This window comes from Chlamydotis macqueenii, chromosome 1, assembly GCF_036417535.1.
Source record: "Chlamydotis macqueenii isolate bChlMac1 chromosome 1, bChlMac1.mat, whole genome shotgun sequence".
NCBI lineage: Eukaryota > Metazoa > Chordata > Aves > Otidiformes > Otididae > Chlamydotis > Chlamydotis macqueenii.
The window spans coordinates 62,786,932-62,802,764 of record NC_141556.1 but is presented as its reverse complement, the minus strand read 5'-3'; the positions used below and the strand labels follow the sequence as shown (position 1 = coordinate 62,802,764).

The window sequence follows — 15,833 nt, the reverse complement described above, 5'->3', positions numbered from 1 at the left end:
CTGTGTTATGGGTAGGTGTGATACATGCGGAGTGGAGATGCAGTTCGTATTGGTCTTTGCTGGTCCTGACCTTTGATTTCTGTTGTTTGTTGTTTATTAAAGGGAAGTTCAACTTAACTTGCTTCTTTGGGCATATGCTGTGGGCATATTTTTTTCTGAATCTTAATCAGTCTAATAGCCCAGGTTTTCAACAGTGTCTCATTTCTGACTTCTGAAACTGTTGTCAGTAGCAGATTGGTTCTTATGTTTACAGTATTCTCCCTTTTCCCTATTCTTGACATAGAGGGTCATGTGCTTTGATTCCTGCCTTTCCCAGTCTGCTTTTGTTAGAAGAGCAATTAGGTTGTCACCCATTCCAGAATTCTTATAGGCTCAGATCACAAAATTCAAGTTGGCCTTTATACATACTTGAGCAATCAGAGTTCACATCCAGTACTTTACTTTGTTTCCTGTCTTTATCCACATTTGGAGGTAACTCACCTGCTCATTAACAGAAAGTCCTTTTGAACCATCTGCTGGCAGAGGAACCCATTCAGGTCTATGCAAGTGATGTTTCACAGCACAGAGAAGTGGTTTACATATACCTGGTAGCTGGAATGGTTGTCATGTATCATGCCCAAGATCTGTGCAGCCTAGCTGAGTGTCATCTTTCAAAGCTGGGCAGCAGCAGAAGTCAAAAGAGCAAGGCAGACAGTGACAGTAATCTTCCTTCTGGCTTATCTGCCCAGCCTTCAGCAACCAGTGCTGTGGTGACCTCCAGTGCCAGAGGCTGCATCTGGGCATCATTTCTCCTAATGGTTCAATTGGATACAAATCTGTTTTCCTCCAACACTTTTGAAATCCTTTCTATTAACTATTATGCAAGCAGGTGACTTTTTTTTCATGGATGAGCTTTTTGTTTTGGATGTGGTAGGAGTTGTATTTGGGGACTTCTGTGTGTGCAAGTGAAATTCATTCCTCTTCAGTGAGGGTTAATGGGATCCATGTGGGCACTATTATACTAATAGTGCCTCCTTGCAAGCCTCTGATCTTCATTTCAAGTCCTTTAAAAGTAGCATTGTCATCTCAAAAATAGTGGGAATAATTCTCCCTCTAGTCATTCTTTCAGACAGCTTAATCCATTTGCCTGCCTTTGTGTTTATATTTTAACTTAAACATATGAATTTTTTTTTCCTTTCCTTTTTTTTTTTGATACAATGATAATATTCTTATCTAGCACAATGCTAAAAATCTTTTGTTAAGGTGTCTTAGCTGGACTTGCACAGCAAGGCCTACAAAATGGATCATGTGAGCATTCCTCATCTGGTTCAGCTCAAAAGCTAATCCATCTTAGTTTATATATCAATGCAGACTTTTTCAAAACTATGCAGGCTGACTTGGCACTGAAGCAGATGATGAGCACTCACACGGGCTGTCTACCAGCTCCATCTCAATGGTGATAGTCTCTAATAGATGGGAGGTGGCAAACAGCTGATGGGGTAGTAGCATCTTAATTTAATGGAGCTGTTTTTGTAGTGGTTTTCTGACCAGAGTCTGGAAAGTTTTCTTCTGAGCTTTACAAAATTGCCTAGTAATTAACTCCTGTAGATTTGTTATAAGCAAAAAATTTTGCCATCCGTTTTTTTTTGCTTGTGATGTTCATTCTGCAAGAGTAAAACCTCCATGGGAAGGTTGTTTGGAGAGGATGCTCTCCTTACCACTGACAGTGTGTTGCAGCTATAAATCTTAAGGATCATAAGTGAAAAATGAGTCAACAGGTCTTACTTTAGTCTCCAGTGAGAATTCTTCTTTGCTTATATAGCAACCGCATATCTTGGCACCATTTGTTGTAAATAGTTGATAGCAAATAGTTGGCTGGTCTGAGCCTTAGGAAGGGAACGCGCTGCAGTGTGCTGTTCAGGTGGTGGGGAGGCATTGTGCTGTGCACGTGATACTCCTGATCATGGCCAAGGAAAGTTGCAGAGCACTTGCCAGTGCTGCTGACTTATTGTCGGCGTTGAATTCGCCACACTTAAAAGAAAAGAGGAGGAGAGGTGTAAAATTCAGGTCTTCACACTGCATGGTTCCCTCGCAGCTCCCGAGTGTAACAAGTGCTGCCTACGTTGAGCACGCCTGGCCACTGCTCATTTTTGTGTTGATTCACCTGTTTCTGAAGAGTTAATGATGGCTGAAGGAGGCTCCATTTGACTCCACAGACACAAGCAGAGCCACTGATATATACACGGACCAAGAAACAACTGTTCTGCAGCCAAAGAAAAGGATTGTTGGTCATTGTTAATTATTTACTCCTGTTAGTCTCCTCTCACTGGTGTTAAGCAATAGAAACGGAAATAACTACATTATTTTCTGAAATAATGTCCCATTCTTCTTCTTTTCCTATCACACTTGCTCTTGCAGAAAAGGGTTTGGGGAAACGAGTAGTAAAAACAAGAACGATCTTGCACTGTTCTCCTCTGCTAGATTAATTGTAAGTTGAAGATACGCAAGATATTCTTTTTTACCTTTTCAAGGCGATTGCAAAGGACAGTTTCCCCATTTCCTTTTCCATTTTCAGTATGCGCATTTAGATGAAGCTAAAACTGCACTCTTGCACTTTTTATGCAACTTTCCTAAAATAATTCTGAATAATTTAACAATGGCTCAGAAACATTCCTGTTTAACCAGTCATTGACCTTCAGTCATGTTTTTTTTGTTGTTGTCAGGACCATGCTGGTATTTCATCAGTTCCAAAGAAGCTGTATCATAGCAGAGGCAATAATGATATCTATCATTAAAGCTGCCCAATGTGTTCCATTACAATGTTTACCTTTCAGTAGTTTATCAGACTTTAAGTGCTTCAATTAGTATTTTCCATTTAGAGTTTTTCAGCCAGATAGTTTCACTATTTCAGAGAAGGAGCCTAGGGAAAAGATAGGGTTATTTATCTATTATAGGGAAAAATAAACCCAAAGTCCTTTTCTTTGACTTTGGCTTTGATCCCTCTAGTGTAAGGGCTGGATATAAAAAACACTTTGAAAATCTGACCAAACTGCTTAAGTTTATAAGCCCCTGAAGAATCTCAGTAAACACAGACTCAACAAAAATTATTAAAGACGAAGGAAACTCACTAGCTAGTATCGCTCTCTGGTGGCAGGGCTTTACAGATCACTAACTTCTTCTACAAGTTGTCATGTGAGCTTTATGTCTAAAGGTTGAGAATCCTGAATTTGTGACTGATTAATTTCAGATGAAAGAGGTTTTTTTTTTTTAGTATGTAATATTAAAACCTTTCAGGACATTATTTTCTTTTTAAATGTTACATTTGCAAAATCAAATAGAGATCCTGTGAGGAAAAATAGTGTAGGATAACATAGCTAAAGAACTGAACACATTTTTGCATATGCTTTAAAATACAAAGACTGCACTCTGTCTAAGATTTTTAAACCTTACAGCACTTTATTTTGCTCTCTTAATTTCCTCCTAATATAATCTTAATTGACTGCAGTAGGAATATATGGCATGCTCTATTGCTAGCATTAACAATTAAAAAAAGCCCGCAACCTTGCTTGGCCCTTAATGTTTTCTGAGATGTGATTAGGAAATGTGTGGAACCAAGCAGTTTCGTATTGTGGCTGATTTTGAAGAGTCAAAAGCTGAAATAAAAATAAAAAATGGATTAGAATGTAGATGTAAAGTCAAAACTGTTTCAATTTGCAAAGTAAATTTATTTTATTCCAAAAAGATACATAACAAGATATTTTGTTGGAACTTTTCTCCATTTTTTTTTCTGCCAGAAAGCCTGGAAAAACAAATTGATTTTGCAGTATGTCTAGTTTCTCTCAACTATGGAGCATTATTGAAGTTTCTCTAAGCATCTCTGATTTTATCTTGTTTAATGTTTGATTTGAGTTTTTAGAAGGAACGCCCCCTCCCTAACTGGTGTTTGACTGTGTCAGATAAGATGCTCTCTGGATGCCCTGGCTACTGGATGGCGCAGCCTTGGTTTTTCCCTCCTCAGTGGTCAAGTGGGGCAGCTCTCATTTCCTCACTTCTTTCAGCTGTTCCCTAGGCGCTCGTGATAGCTTTTCTATTATATTGGCAGTGCACAGTCACTTTTGTCTGTAAGAACTTAGGCTGGTCCCCAGGTTAAGATTTATTCTAAGTAAAAATTTCAGCAGTGTTTTAGAGATGTTGCAAAGGGCTGTTTTTTTCAGTTCCAAGATCCCTTTTATTTGTCAGGCTGTTGGATGCTGGGGGGATTCAGCACTGACCTCAGATGTGGGAGAAGCAGCTGTGCATATGCAAAATGAGTTCTTGTGATGTGGGAGAAAGTGCTGTACTGGCCAGCACTGATGGTTGAAAATTAAAACCTCTTCCTTTCCTCTTCTGCCACCCACCAGTAAAGCTGGGCTTGGAAGTGCAGGTATGGGTAAGTTGCAAAAATGCTGGGTGCGCGCAATCAAGTGTGATGTGCATGCTGAGGATGGCTGCAGCCTGGCAATTTCACCGATGCGTGGTCTTCTAGAGAGTGAGGTCTCTTTTCTCCTTCACATGGAAAGTCCCAGCAGGCAGGACTATGGCAATCTGGACTCATGCTCCCTGTTGCCTTTCCATACGCACCTGGCTGTTGAGGGGTTAGTAGTCAGTGAAGGGTTGCAGGTGTTTCATTCTCACGGCTGGCACATGCTTCTTCCACTGGCAGTGGAGAAAAGAGAATCTAAATCCCAAATACAGCAGTCCTAGTGTGCATTTGCCAAGCTTCCAGCTTGTCTATGCCTGAAATGCTAACACTGGCTTTTTAGGCAACATAAGGGGGAAGAATTCAGGATCTGACCCATCCCTCTAGTTTTGTGAAAGGTGGCAGCGCGGTAAAACTGAAGCAATGGGATGGCGAGACAGGCCCTCCAAATGCTGTATGACCTGAAGGAGGCCTGTTTTGCAAGAAAGGGATTGGTGAGCTCTGGGGCTTGGGCTCCAATCTGTGGGGTTTTTGGTTGTTTGTAAGTTTGATCTCGTCCCAGCACTCTTAAGATGACAAGATATGGTGATGTGTTTCACGCTTCATAATCCACACTGCTTGCTATTACAGGCCTAATATGTTTAAGGATGCAAAAGTAGCTGATACTGTTAATTTATTTTGAACAAGGCACTTGCTGATACTCAGAGGAGCATTTTAGCTGCTCACCTTGAAGAAATCAAATAAGAGCGATGTGAGGAACAGTCTGGTTACAGGTTGTTTGGGAAGTGAGGCTGTTGTACTGAAATTGCGAGCTCCAGGGAACTCATGTAGGTCCTGTAATATTATCTGTAAGCAATAGGACTTTATTATTGTTGAAATTATCTTATCACAAACACTTAATTCTCAATGTGCTCAAATTAATTTGTGAGAGTCAAATGAACAAATGCTATTTCATATAAGCATTATAAGCATATTTTGACATGCTTTGATAAATTAGGACTGATTTTTTTTTTTTCACTTGATTGAAACCAGACAAATAACCACAAATATGAAATCTTGGAAGATAAAATCCTGAAAGTGTGTTATGCAACTACTTACAAAGTTTTATAGCCTAGCTCTTCTTGAGGGACAAATAAATGAGGAACGAAAGCAGCTACTACAATCAGGAAAATGCATTAGTGTTTTGACAGATAGATGTGGAAATCTTAATATGCTAAGTTTGTTTTTTTTCCCTGATGTGTAAATATACACTTAATGTAATTAGAAAGAATTGTGAAGTAGCAGGCAGGGAATTCAAATTCTTTAGTTAAGTGGATATTGCAAATGTGATTTGTTGACAGCTTGTCGTGTTGCCATTACAGCTGACCTGGAGTTTTCTTTCTGAATGACTATTCAAAGGGAAACTAATGTAAAAAGAGACGTATTTGGCTGAGGACTGCTCTGTCTCTGACTCACAGCGGATGCTTAGAGAAAGAGCAGAAAAAGGCATGTGCAGAGTGGTGTTTCCTACAGAACAGCCCCCTGACGTCTCACTGTCCATGACTTTTAGAATTCCTGAGCTGGAGGTTGCATCCATGTTTTTAGTTTTTTAATAGCCATTTTCTTCCAGTAATTTGATTTAAATAGCATCTTGAACCCATTTGTATTTTTGAAAACCATGAGGACTCTTCTAAAAGCAAACTTTTATTTTCTTTGTTTGAATTTGTTTTCAAATTTTCATTCCAGCATCAGGGAGAAAAAAGGTGAAATACTTTTTCCTTGAGTTGTTTCACGTGTATTGGAGATCGTTGGTCTGAAGTACTGAGTCCAAAAGTTCTGTTTCAAATCATATGAATGACAGTTTGAAGTATATTTTGTTTATCAGGAGGTTGTCACACAGGAAATGGAATATTAGGCAACAACTTCTAGGTGCTGCATGGGAAATTGGAAGACTGATAGAAACCCTTTGAAAAGACTCTCAGCTTTTGGTCAGTTTACTGCTTACTCACTTGTTTACTTTTAGTGTTTCTTAGTGCTTCAATATTTTAAGCTAGACTGGCCTGTTTATAATTTTATTTCTATATTACAACATCTCAGTGAAAGACGTCAAACCAAAATTGTCAATAAAATATGAAATACATGAAAAAGTGACTTTTTTATATATACTTTGCTCTGAAGAAAAGTTTTGCATACAAGTGATATTTTTAAACTAAGCCATTGGTTTAGTTTAAAAATATTAATAATCCTCTTCGCCTGACTAGCTTGCCTGGGCTAGTAATCAGAAAGTCTTAAGCATTTAACCACATTTGAGGAGCTTGATTTGAAAGTACAGATAAAAAAACCTTTGCTCTGCCATTCCTAGTGCTTGAAGGTGTATTGAGTCCTTTGGAGCTGGTGATTCCAACACTGATGTTTCACAGGCACCTGCAATTCTTTTTCTAAGCATCATCAAAAGCACTCCAGTGTCAAGAGTGCTTAGCAGTACTGAGATCTACCTTGTGTTCAGCGTAGGAGACTGTTGTGGTTTGACCATAGTAGCTACTGGGAAGAAAATTAGCTCCATCCCAGCTGAAACCAGGACAGACACCTCTGCACATGATGTTCCAAGAGGAGATGGACCTCACAGATACCTTCAAAACCCACTGGTGGTTCAGGCCCTGAAGAAAAAGTAGCAGCAGCAAACACACTGAGTCACAAGAGAAGGTGATGGAACTGGGCGTCTTCAATACAGTCCCTAGTGACAAGGGGAGCTGCCCAGAGTGCATGAAAAAGGCTTTTCATTTTTCTCCTGGAAATTGTTGCAAGGTGCTCATCTCATTTCTCTAGGAAGTGCCCTACCTAGCAACCCATAGGTGATTCTTGAGGAAGATGCACTTGCAGCCTTGTGTGTTGATGCTGCTCCACATGCCATGCGGTCCTTGGCATTCATGGTAAAGAAGTTAGTGAATGTCTGCAGCCTAGTAAAGTAGTTATCTAGATCAGGGAGGCCAAGGTTACAGATACTACTAAAAAATATTGCTGATCCCAGAGGCCAAGGTTTCAAAAACTACTACAAAACATTACTCATATGTCTTTATCTAATCATGGTTTTATATAAACAGACTTTGGAGAGGGACTGGAACTGTAATGCATTTCACAAGGGAAATGAATGCTCTAAGTCCAGTCTTAGTTCACTCCTAAGTATTCCCTGGCAAGAACAGGAGGATTTGGGATTATCACTCCATGCATCTTCCCCTAGCCTGTACTCCTACTGTGACAGTTCTTTCTTTCTTCATTATTCTTATTTCCTTACTCTTCGTCACATCCTTCTCCCCAGGAAGGAATTAAAACTTTTTCTCCCATGTGTGAGTTTGATTCACTCAGTGATGGTATGAAAGAGAGTCACCATGATGACTTCCTTCACTTTTCAGTTGGAATAAAGGGAGTAATCTCTGCTGAGAGCTGTAGTGGCCTCTCTTCTGGAGCACATTGGGTTATGATGTCCATGAGAAGGGAGGTGGTGGGGCCCTAGGGAGGTGTGGGAAACTTCCTGCATTGCTGTCACAGCAGCTTGTCCAAGTCCATGCTCAGCTTTGGTGAATCCTCTTCTAAGGTGTCTAACTGTAGACCCAAGGCACTTTGGTCAGGATTGTGACAGAGGTCAGCAGCCTAGAGAACAGGCAATGGGAGGCTGGGTAGTACTTACAATCTCTCTCCGTATTCCCCAGAATCTCCAAGGGTGCTGCAGTGATGTTTCTGAATGAGCAGACTATGGAATATGATGTTCCTATATAATGGAAAGATCTAGTCCAAGTTCTTATGGGCATTGCCTGGCATTCCTATGTATGCCAGTGATTGAAAGCATGGGAGTATATTTGTAGCAAAATTATTTGGGACTGGTTTTCTCCAAATTCTCCTTAAAATTTGTAAAAGGCACCTGCTGGTCCTCAACCTTTCCTCTAGGAAAAGTGTGCATAAACAGAGAGGCTTTTAACAGTTTTATGGCCTTATCCAACATTAAAAAGTCCAGTTACATCAGCTGGAAAGTAGATTTAAACATTCTATTTTAAAAGTACTACTCAGCACAGCAGAAACTGCATTTAGAGCACAGGTTCTCTAGTAAAACCTGAATTTGTTTATAATACCAAAACTCCTAATTAATTAACAGTAAATACTTCTTTCTTTGGTTTGATTGTTTTGACCCCAAATACGCAAACTGACCGCCATGTGCAAACTGATGAAGGTGTGGACTTAATTTTGATCTTGCTTATACCAACAAATGGAATGATGTGTGACTTGCATCAGTCTGGGTCAGACTGCAGGAGGCCATATGTGTTATTTTAGCATTTATGAATGGTTATATTTACCTCATTGCAATGACTCGTTTTGGTTTCTATTGACAGAACCGTGACTTAAGAGAATGTTTGCAAAGACAAGAACAGATGTTTCCAGGCTGCTTGCCGCAGAGAGGAAAAAAGTCAGTATTTACTTGCAAGCTGGTGTTGCTGTGCCGTTTTTCCAATGAGTAATGATGAACAGTAGCAATTAGTCAGTTACTGAAGATCCTGACTTGACGACAAAGGAATGGGCTCAGAGATGCCTTTTTGTATAGTCTGATCTATACAGTAGTGGGAGACAATTGCTGTAATCACTGAAACCAATTCTACCTTGTAACACACTTTTGAAGTATCTCAATGACCGAGGAGAACCTAAAAGCTTAATGAAATAGATAGTGAGTGGATATTTTCTCCCTTTCTCCACAACCATGTTGGTTTCAAATTAAGCTAAAAACTTTTAATAGACACTTTTATGAAATTTCAAAGCAACAAAAGCTTTTTGGAGTTAGTTTGGTGATTTTCTTTTTCCCTCTGCAGCCATAAGAGCAGCTCCTAAATAATAGATGCTAAAATCAAAGTTGTTTTAAATGGCTTTTTATAGAGGGGGGAAAAAAGACTATCAGCAGGGGTTAATGATTATCTGGGAGAGTTTTTGGGAAAGTGTTTGTGAAGAAATATCTATGCACAGCTTTATTGGTCAAGACTGGCTTCAGTCACCTGGGAGCAGCAGTGTAGGGTGTGCGGCATCCGGGGGGTTTCGATACGGAGTTTTGGAAAGGCAAATGAAGAGTGAGCATACTCTGGGAGAGACACCACCTGTGTGTAGCAATTGCCTCTGGTGTTATATGGATGGGAGTCCCCTCACAGGTGGAGCAGAGGGGTGGGATGGACTCACACTGGTGTATGTGCTCAGTGGCCAATGCCAGGCCTTTGCCCTCCATGAAGACTGGGATCATTGGGCAGGGATTTGAGTCTTGCTCCAATATAATGATGATTTGTGAAAAGAAAAGTGATACACGCTTTGAAGAGATGTGGCTATAACATCTATGTAAGCAGAAACCTTCTAGATGAAAATTATAATGAACTACAGAGTATGTGACATAAACCAACTCTGTTTTCTTTTTAATAGCGTGCAACACAATGTTCTCCCGGTTCAATGAGAAGCCAATACACCATGTGTCTTTGAATAACATGAATGCAGGGAGAGCTGAACATAACTTTTTCTTTTACAAAACATCAAACAAGTTTGAAGGAGTATACTGTATCAGTTTACCAACAGGGAATTTTAAAAACTGATATACGGAGGCATTTTCTGCCTTTACACTTTCATGATCCACTTACTGCAGGCTTGGTAAGATGTATTCCTGAAGTAATCTTGAGGGTTTTTTTATGTTACTTTTTTTAAATACGAAGTGTTATGTTGATCTATAAGTGTCATGCCACTGTCACTGGCTGGATGAAATACCATCTGAGTGGTTCATGGGCATACTGGTTCCACTTGCTCGCTGAACTGGTGGTGAGGATCTGTCAATCAAGTGGTAAAAGCAGGGTTGGACAAGTAATTGCATTAAAAGCTGTGACATGGCATGCCCAAGGGCTGGGTGGAGGACCACTCCTCACATTGGGAACATACACCAAAAACTTCCCCAAAGAGGGAGAAGGGTGGGGGGATCCTGGAGCTGGACTTAACCCTGGATCTTGCAGTGTTCATGGGTACAGGAGAAAGGCTGGAGGTGAAAAGAGCAAATGGTTTTCATTAGCATGAGTTATAGGGTTGAGAGTAGGGTTAGCGTTCAGGGGAGCGTGAGCATGGGCTTTGAGTTAAAGCTGGATCCTGCAAAGCCTGCAGGGCTAGAGGAAAGCCAAAGGCTTACATGAAGGTAAAAGGTGTTTCCTAGGTATAATTAATGACAGAATTAGTGTTGGAGTTACTGTTAGGATTTGGGATTTTGGGTGTTCTAGAGCTTAGTTCCTTGTTTGAATCTCACCAGGTTTTCAGTGCTGAGGGTTGGCTCCAGCAGAAGTAAATCTTTTTTGATTAGTTTTGTTAGCACTAGGCTATGATTAAGTCTAAGTTTAAGATAACAAAGTTTCTGAGATCCTGTTTTATAGAGTTTCATTTCTTGCTGTGTTGTCAAAGCACGTGGAGTAAATTAGCAGCTGCTTCTATGGAGCTGAATGGTTTATAGTGCGGATTTTGGAGCTAGAAGGTTTTTAAAGGTGCCCTTTAGATTCTTCGAAGATTCACCTATTCAGGATATTTTAAGAGTGTATGGCTGCATTAGCTTTCTTCTGGTTGCAAACCTTATTCCTTCATCTTTCTACCAAAGGAAGAAGAGAGAGTTTCTGAGGGAACATCGTGGTGCTGCTACCCTTCCTCCTGCTCCAGGCAGTCATTGCTGGCTGCCAGAGGTTCAGTCTAGCCTGTTAGTTACAAACTCAGAAAAGGAGCAAATGATTTATGAATCACACAAGGCTACAGTTATACTCCAGAGTAAACCAGGGACAGGATATTAGTGCAAGAGTAGGTCCTACAGATGTCCATATGAATGTGCTTCTTAGCATGGTTTTGTCCAGTGTCAGTGGCATGGTCTGGGCACAGTTCAGGAGGTGAACATGCACCACGACCATAAGCAGTTTGGATATGGCCATTCTTTTCAGGAAAGTGATTTAACCTGGGGGACAGAAGGTGTTCTGTACCACTTGGCATCAGAGCCAGAGAAGAGTCGCTTGCCTGAATTATTTAGCGATACACAGCAAGCCAAATTGACTCAGGGACAAACAAGCCAATAACTAGATGTGAAGGGTCAGCCTAAGGAGCAGCTTAATGGGGAGGGAATTCTTGCTCAATTGCAAAGATGCCGCTCATTGGCAAATGTTATTTTATTTTCTGTTTTAAAAGCTCTGTTGTTTTAAAGGATTTGTTTGGAAGCAAATCGCTCCAATTTTCTTTGTTGTTTCTGATGGCATGTCTGTGATTGTGGGAACTCAGCAGCACTTGCAGGTACGCTGCAGCAGATTGCCATGCTGCCGGTAGTCTTCACGCAGCATTACTGTGCCGCGGTCAGAAATGGTTGATTACACAGGAGAAGGAAGCGCAGAGCCATTGTTGAGTATTGAGATAATGCGAGAGGAATATGAGTCTGATTGCGTTTGACTTAAAATCAACCTCCTTGTCCATCTAAAAAACAAAATCCCACCCCTGAAAATGTTAGAGCTGCCTTCCATGGTAATTTTTAAAGTGATTTTTATAGGCTCAAAAATTCTCAGATACAGCTGCTACTTCGTGCATTCGGGGAGAGGTGGCACTTCATCTTTCACTAAGATACTTCAGGCTCATTCTCATACCAAATCCATTTTCATTTCTGCTGTATGAACCTGCAACATAGGTTATGCAATTAGGAGGAAAGTGTTTGCAGAAACGATAAGGAAAACCTGATAAATGAAATCTGCTATACGCTGTCAGTCACGCTGATGCTATTCCAATAAACACAAACATGTTTTTGTGTACCCAGTTTAAAGCGACAGAGTAAAATAATTTATGGTCTTTCCTTCCTTGCAGCGTTTATATGTATATAATATTATACACACCAAAAAATATGTTAAGGGAGCGTTGCTGACGTAAAATAGAGTGCTGAAAAGGCAATGCTATGGTTAGTGTCGTAGATATAGCATTATAGTTAACAGGCTTTTTGTTCAGTAATTGGGTGAATGCACTATATACAGTCTTTATGCAATTAGGAGCATTTTTTTAGGGTGAATATTTGGTTTTAGGAAGGAGTTTTGCTTTCATGGCAAATGTAGTCAGATTTATATTGCATCTGTTATTATCTAAGTGGAGCCTTGTCTTACAGAGGAGATTTATCTTATAGAGTGCACAGATTGGGCAGCCTTCAATTTAGGAGTGGATGCAAAATACTTTTCCAAGTGTTGCCCTATAATTTTTTCCTTTTTTTTTTTTTTATGTACACTATTCAAACCTTGCTTGGAAGACAAAATCGGTCATTTCCTTGTGGGAATTGTTATTCTGCTCTTTCACTGTAGTTTCTGAGTGCCTCAGAAATAGTCATTTATCATTAGTGGTTCTGAGGAGGTGATGTGATATCTTCACTTTATAAATTGGGAGTGAATGCTGATGGTTGAAGCACAACATCCACCACCTCTCTGAGCAACCTGTTCCAGTGTTTCACCACCCTCAGTGTAAAAAACTTTTCCTAATATCTAATCTAAATCTACCTCCCTCTATTTTGAAATCATTACCCTAGTCCTGTCACAACAGGCCCTACTGAAGGGTCTCTTCCTGTCTTTCCTGTAGGCCACCTTTAGGTACTGGAAGGCTGCTATAAGGTCTCCCCGGAGCCTCCTCTTCTCCAGGCTGAACAGCCCCAACTCTGTCAGCCTGCCCTCATAAGAGAGGTTCTCCAGCCCTCTGATCATCTATGATTTTATGATTCTGTGATTCTACTATGCCTTTAAATATCTGTAACAAGTGAGGCAGCGCTCCAGTGAGTGATGGTCTCTCTAGCTGCGTTTCTGATCCTCGGAATAGATACCTACTGACAAGTTAGAAAACAGATCGTTTGTTTAAAGAGGATACTCAGAGAGAACAGTCCAAACCACTTCAGCTTTGACAGCCTGTCCTAAATTTTCCTTGTTATTGCACAAAATAGGATATTCTATATATACATTAAAAATGGGTCCATATTTTGTCTTACAGTAGTCATCTGATGAGAGTACCTGGGTCAGTCTCTTCCTTCAGCTTAATATCCCGTTATGTGCTCTTCTACTTAAAAGCAGTTCATCTTTGCTCAAAACTGATCTGTAGCGTCAGCTCAGTGGCATTAGTTTACTACACTGGGTGGTGTTGCTGAAAATGTAAAACTATCCCATTAGCCTGTTTGCAATATAAAATAGGCTTCTGCGTTTTACAAGCTTATGCGGTGTAGCAAGATTTTGGCAAGTGTAAAGGAAAAAGGTGTTAAGGAGAGCTGGCAGCTCCTTAAAGAAAGATATTAGGTGCAAACTCTTCCAGTAAGGAGGAAAGTTAAGGAAGTGTGGTAGAAGACCAGTGTAGCTAAATTGTCAGCTCTTCATGGCGGCTGAAGAGAAGAAGTTTTTTTACAGTGTGGGAAGCAGGTCAGATTTCCAAGAAAAACATTAAAAAAATAGCATGTAGGGACAATAAAATCAGAAGTCTCAAGGCACAAAATGAGATTAAAGTATCCAGGTGTGTAACAGGTGATAAGAACTCATTTTTCATGTACATTAGTAATGAAAGAAAAACTGAAAGAAAGTGTTAGAGGGTGAAAGGGATCAACAGATGGCATTGAGAAGGCTAAAATGTCTTTGGCTTGTTTGAGTCTTTCCCAGTAAAGTGGATACTGCTGCTACCGATAACAAGGGGAACTATATTGCCACTGCTACCCTGGGCAGGTAGGCAAGGGCCTGGGTGCCAGAAGATCTCACATCCGCAAATGAGTGTCTCTGTACAGCCTCATACCTACAGAAGTGTACACTTTCCACCACCATCCACTGATTTTAGGATAGTTTCTCTGGAGCACATTGCTGTACAATACCTCAAATACTGGTTGAAGATGACTTGGAAAGTGTTTGGAAATAGTCCACTGTTGCAAGGGAAGAATGAGCTGGGAGGATCTCAGAGGTGACTTATTTGCAAGTGCTATTCTGTACTTTTGTTAATGGGTTAGACGATGGCACTGCGTGTAATAACAATTTATATAGAAAGCACTAAGCTGGTAAGGATGTAAGACGCTATGAAAGAAAGGGCTACAATTCAAAGTGGTCTTGATCAGTTGGAGAAGTAAGCATAAAAAGAATGGTCACAGTTCAACAAGGACATGTTCTATATATGACTCTTGGGAGTTACAAACTTTAATGATAAAGACTGAGGAATAACTTTCTAGGCAGTAATTATTCAGAAAAAAAAGTCTGAGAGTTGCAGGGACCCACAAGCTAGTACATGTGTCAACATTGTCATGCGGTATTTTGGGGTGAACAAAGAGGAATATAGCCTACATATATGAAAATATGAAAAAAATCCCTCCTTCACTGGAGTACCATGTTGAGTCCCAGGGACTATGTAAATCAACAAGAGTATGCAGAGGGACAGCAACAAGACTGAACAAATGGTGCCAGATAACATGACTGATAAGTATGTATTGAGGAAATTGGTGTTATTTGGAGTAGATGGCAGCAATATCATTAGTAGTTATTGTAGCTTTCTGTGTGTATGGACTGCTGCAAAGAGGGAGAGAATAACCTGTTTTCTATGCCTGTGTTAGCACAAAGGCTAAAGACCATAAGTTCCAGCAAGAGAGATCATGCTACCATGGTAAGAGTAGTCCAGCACTGGAAGACTTTACGTGGGGATGTTATTGAATCTCAAGATTTTGAGTCCTTCAAGAACAATTAGGAAACATCCTCTGGCAGTAACATAAGTTGTAGTAGATTCTGCTATGGGACTGGACATATCCTGATGCTTCAAGGTGTAATAATTGCATTGTTTTCTGACACATTTTCTCTTTCATCTTCTTTATCCTTTTACTGCTTCATGAATATCACTGTTCTCTTAGTTGGTGGATGTGATTAAAGTATCAAAAATCCATAGCAGTCATCTTGGTACAGAACTTGGTACAGACAGTGCTTTAAACTGCTACGTTTGACTGACTGCTGAAGCTGTAAGACTCCCAGGCCACAACTTCTTAGTGAGAGTGTTCTTTATAGACAGATTAAGGACTTGTTTTCTAATCAGCGTGTTTTCTGAAGACTTTAAAAATGCATATAACAGTCTGACATACCAGCTGTCACCAAAAATGGTGTCCCCCACCGACACCCGCATGGGGTACGTTGGCACTATGTCACATGGAGAGGGAGTGTTGACAGGTCCTCTTGCTAGTCACCTTAGAAAGACAGGAAAGAAGCCAGAGTTCAGCAAAGGAGAACTGGTAATCACAGGAGAACATCAGAACAACAGAACCAGAACAGTCTGAGCAAGGCATTACCGGACTGGCCCAGGGCTTTTTTGCAAGTCCAAAAGGAAACGCGTGCAGCAAAAGAGAAATTTTCTGTGGTCTCATCCA

At 40.3% G+C, this 15,833-nt stretch overlaps 1 protein-coding gene across 4 annotated transcripts in view; it reads left to right on the top strand.

Moving 5' to 3' along the window:
* Nucleotides 1-15,833, top strand: part of TBXAS1 (thromboxane A synthase 1) — a 240,724-nt gene that overhangs the window by 121,405 nt on the left and 103,486 nt on the right. The gene's annotated exons all lie outside the window — the stretch shown is intronic.